We start from the raw sequence: 4,949 nt of genomic DNA, 5'->3' as shown, positions 1-4,949 counted from the left end.
TGGAGAGCCAAAGAGCCAAAGTGTTTTCTACCATGAACAATTTTGTGAGATGACCCCACCAGGATGGGTGCTGGGGAGAGGAGATTGTTCTTTGTTCTCCCTTTCTAATCATTATAAGCAAGTAAACTAATGTGTGCTATTAATCTGTTAGACTGTCTTGTTCTGTGTAGTCTAGTTTACAAATATGACTCAGTCCAACCAGGCCCTCCTCCCTTCTGCCCATGATCCAAGCATGAAAGCTCAGAGCTATAAACAGGGTTATTGTATATATATATAAAAAAAAAATATATATATATATTTTATTATATCATGGTATTATATTATTATATTTATAAAAGGTTTTCGGGCGCCTGGGTGGCTCAGTCGGTTAAGCGTCCGACTTCAGCCAGGTCACGATCTCGCGGTCCGTGAGTTCGAGCCCCGCATAGGGCTCTGAGCTGATGGCTCAGAGCCTGGAGCCCGTTTCCGACTCTATGTCTCCCTCTCTCTCTGCCCCTCCCCTGTTCATGCTCTGTATCTCTCTGTCCCAAAAATAAATAAACGTTGAAAAAAAAAATTAAAAGGTTTTCATATTTAATAAAATAGCAGTCATCTTGTGCCATTACATAGTGCTTTACAGGGACAAGGCACAGAGAGATGTGGGCCCAGCAGTGTGCAGCATACATCTTTAGTAAGTGTTATTGATGACTGGGATGGAGTGAGTGTGCTGAGTTAGAGACACTTCATTCTGAACGTGGATCAGAATTAGAAAAAATTAGAAAAACACTGCAGAAATGAACACTCTGCCTGAGGTGAGATTTCTTGCAGTGCCTTGCTACCTAAATAAAATAGAGGCTGTGTGTTCACCAAATCTTTGCAGGTAATTAGTGTCAGTGATTTATCTCAGAGAAGTTGCATTGTTCCTGTATTCAGAGACATAAGTGGTTATTTCAGAATTGGCTGGTGTGGTTTAGATTTTGATCTGTAGCTTTGGTTTTCTTGTGATTCATATTGATTGCTCCGATTTGTATGCTGCTTTGCTCTGTAGGTTCTTGATCTACTTGTTTCTCTCCTCTTTGGCCATGGTTATAGGTTTATGTTTCTAATTTTCGATTTTCTTTTCTTCTTGATTTTCAGTGTTTGTACTCAAGGTGGCTTTTTTTTTTTTTTTTTTTTTTTTTTTTAAAGTAGTTCTTGCTTTTGTTTATTTGCCCTGCTGTCAGGCCTGTTTGGCCTTGTCCATGATATAATGGAAATGAAAGTGCTTTGTAAGTCGTAAAGCACTATTCAAATGTAAGAGATGATTACTATTTTATTAAAAATAATAACCTTGGTTATAGCTCTGAGTCCTCTTGCTGAAATCTGGGGCAAAGGGGAGCACCTGATTGGACAGGTGGGTCATCTTTATGCACTGATATCCTAGTTTGCAGCAGCTCTAGCAACTGGCGTTGTGACCTAGATTCCCTGCAAACATGGATTACAGTCTGTGTCTACTCTTAAGTATAGAGGCATGAGCCTAGAAAGGAGACCAACAGCCTGCCTGGTCCTACTCAATGCCTGATTCTTAACTCGTGCTTGCACTCTGATTTTGGAGGCCTAAGATACTCTGGCAGGCCAGGAGGAGGCTTTAGATCTTACCTTTACTTCCTGTGCTCTGTCAGGGATATTATTGTAGGCTGTGTGGTAACATTGGCAGATGGCTTTGGTGACTCTCATGGTTCACCTACAAATTCACGTCACCTTTTAAAAATCAGTCCTAAAATTGTTTGAGAACAGAACTTTCATCCTGTTTTAAGTAGTTCTGCTTCCTCATCAAGAAGTCCCACTGAGTTTAGGCCTGACCTAAAACCAGGCTGTACCTACAATTACTGTGTTTCAGTTGGTGTAGTACCAGGCCCAGCATATGACTGTAGACCCTTATAAGCTTAACTTACTTATATCTAGAGCTAGTTCCTAACTTTTGAAAAGTTGTTGTTTTAACTAAGCTATCATTAGTGGAATCCATCCCAACTTTGGAGAAAAAGGTCCTTCTTGGCTTCCCAGTAGATTGGAAATACAGAAAAGTTTTTCAGGGTGAGGGAAGGGTTTAAGAGTCACCCCCAAAAATGTTGTGTGGTGTGCAAAGGGTGGGTTTGGGACAGGGTTTTGTAAAAGGAGATATGTCCAGTCTCTGACCAGACATCCTTAGGATCAGCACACAGTCTCATGAGGTAGACAGTATTTGAATCCATCTTTGTGCTCACTTTTGTACTTTATTATTTATTCATGCATTCAGCAAATATTTATTGAGCACTCATTCCGTAATAGGCAGTTGCCATCTGTTAGATGCTAGGGACATAATTTCTGATAATTGTCCTGGATCTGGAGGTCATCTGTGCTATTGTCTGTAAATGGGCTTTAGGTCAGACAGATCTGGATTCTAGTGTCTTTTCCCTGCTTTGCTATTTGTGTTACTCTATAAACTTATTCAATAATTTGTCACCTGGGTCTTGCTTTATGCATCTGTGAAATTGTATAACAATTACCACATTGAGCTGTGATGAGGATTCTATAAGTGATGTATATAACACTCCATGCTAGACACACAGTAGGTGTCTCACTTATTAATTGCTGGTTGTCTCTTCTGCACTCATCCCTTAATCATTATCTCAAACTCACTGATTGCTCTTTGCCTGGGACCAATTGGCCTCCAAGTAGAATGTAATAGTACTTGAGTCTTTATGCGAATAGACCTATGGATAAGATAATTTCAATAGAGTATAGATCCTAGTTCAGGATTCCAGAAATGTATAAACACATTCCCAGTTATATTTTCCTTTTATCAATATCATTAAATATTTTTAAAAAATTTTTTATGTTTTTATTTTATTTTTGAGAGACACAATGTGAGGGGGGAAGGGGCAGAGAGAGAGATAGAGAGAGAGAAAGGGAAACACAGAATCTGAAGCTGGCTCCAGGCTCTGAGCTGTCAACAAGAGCCCGATGCTGGGCTCGAACTCACAGACTGTGAGATCATGACCTGAGCCAAAGTCCGTCCCTTAACTGACTGAGCCACCCAGGACCGCTAAAGATTTTTTTTTAACTGAACAATTAAACTAATCAAAATGGTTATGCTGGCAGACTGGACAACTATTAAAATAACAAAGAATTGCACATAGGAATTAACAGAAGAGATAGAGTAGAATCATAATAATATTTAATCCAAAGAAGGGAGAAAAAGAGGAAAAAGCGAACAAAAGCATCATGCAAATATGAAACAGCAAGAGTAGATTTAAACTCAACCATATCAACAATCACATTAAATATAAAGGGTCAAAATACCCCAATTAAAAGACAGAATGGACATATTGGATAAAAAGCTGAAATTCACTGTGTTCATTTTATAAGAAACCTACTTTACATATTAAGACATATTTACATTTTAAGCAAATTAATGGAAAAAAACACATATTAACGATAATCTAAACAAAGCTGTAGTAGCTATGTGAACATCAGACAAGTTAGATTTCACAGCAAAGAATATTAACAGGGATAAAGAGGGTCATTTAATAATGATAACAGAGTCTACTTATCAATAGGACGTAAAAAAGTCTTAAATATTTATACAACTAATAACAGAGCTTCCAGACGTGAAGCAAAAACTGCATGATAGAACTGCAAGGAGAAAAACATACAAGTATAATCAAGATGTTTTAGTACTTTCTCTTAATAATAGAACTTATAGAGAGAAGAGCCCAAAAGGATGTAGAAGACCTAAACAATATTATCAACTAACTTGGCATAACTGACCTGTATAGAACACTGCATCTAACAACAGAAGAGTACACAGCACTTTGCACCCAATAACCTAGCACCTGACACAGCACACTAGCCAATTCTGTCAACAGGAAGATGCTTCTGTCGGCAGTAAACACCATTGTTCTGGGCTTCTCTAGACCATGAGAAATCCCGCAGGATTCCTGTTAGAGTTGTACAGATCCCTCTTTGGGGCACTGCTGCTGAGTATCCTGGTAGCAGCTCCAAGAGAAGGTCACTGTTTCAAGAGCACAGCTCACCTGCCCAGAATGAGGTCAGGGATTGAATCTGGACCAAAGTTCTAACCCACGCTTTATCATCTGGTTGGGGAGAACAGCAGCCTCTTTTTCCAGACTTGTTAAAATCAACATAAGGGCTTGGCATTGAAAACAAAACAAAACAAAACACGATAACTATGCCAGAGTTAGGCCCATCCAAAGATTTTCTGTCATTTGTTAAAGGTATTTGGACTGTTGAAATCAGTTCAAACAATAGAGACCCTTTCCAAAAAAAAACCTTGAGAGATTATACTCCCTTAAGATAATTATGACAAGGCACATCTTCCTGCCTGCTACCTTTCCAAAGGGAGAAAATATGAAACCATGGGAATTATGATAGAACTGTCAAATACAAATGTAATCAGCTTTAATACAATGTAAATGTAATTCACATAATAGTGTAACAAATTGTAATTTTTTGATCAAGGAGAACAAAGATAATCTAGAAGAATTATTGGTATAATGGTGACATTTTCATGGTGTCATTTTGTAGGTAGTCCTATCATTGTCAAATTCCAGTGAAGGATTCCTCGTGGGAATCAGGTGTATAAATGAAGGATGGAAGAGAATAATAGCTACAGCCACGAGGTACTTTGCACCTCACCATGAACCTTGGCTGTTCGGTGTGTGTCTGTACTCCAGATGAGCTTCCTCTTCAAAGCAGCCTGTTCTGTGAACATGAAGCTATGCCCAGATTATAGTACATGCCATGATTTATCACAGCCTACCTTCAAGTGATATTCTACCACTTTATGAATAGTATAAGGATGTTACAATAGTGTACTTCCATTTCTCTCCTTCTGGTCGTTGTGCCATTTTTATCATAAATTTTACTTTATTTATTTATTTTTGATGTTTATTCATTTTGAGAGAGGGAGAGAGAGAGCACAAGCAAGG

Source organism: Leopardus geoffroyi, chromosome A3 (genome assembly GCF_018350155.1).
Source record: "Leopardus geoffroyi isolate Oge1 chromosome A3, O.geoffroyi_Oge1_pat1.0, whole genome shotgun sequence".
In the NCBI taxonomy this organism is placed as follows: Eukaryota; Metazoa; Chordata; class Mammalia; order Carnivora; family Felidae; genus Leopardus; species Leopardus geoffroyi.
This window is presented reverse-complemented; position numbering follows the sequence as displayed.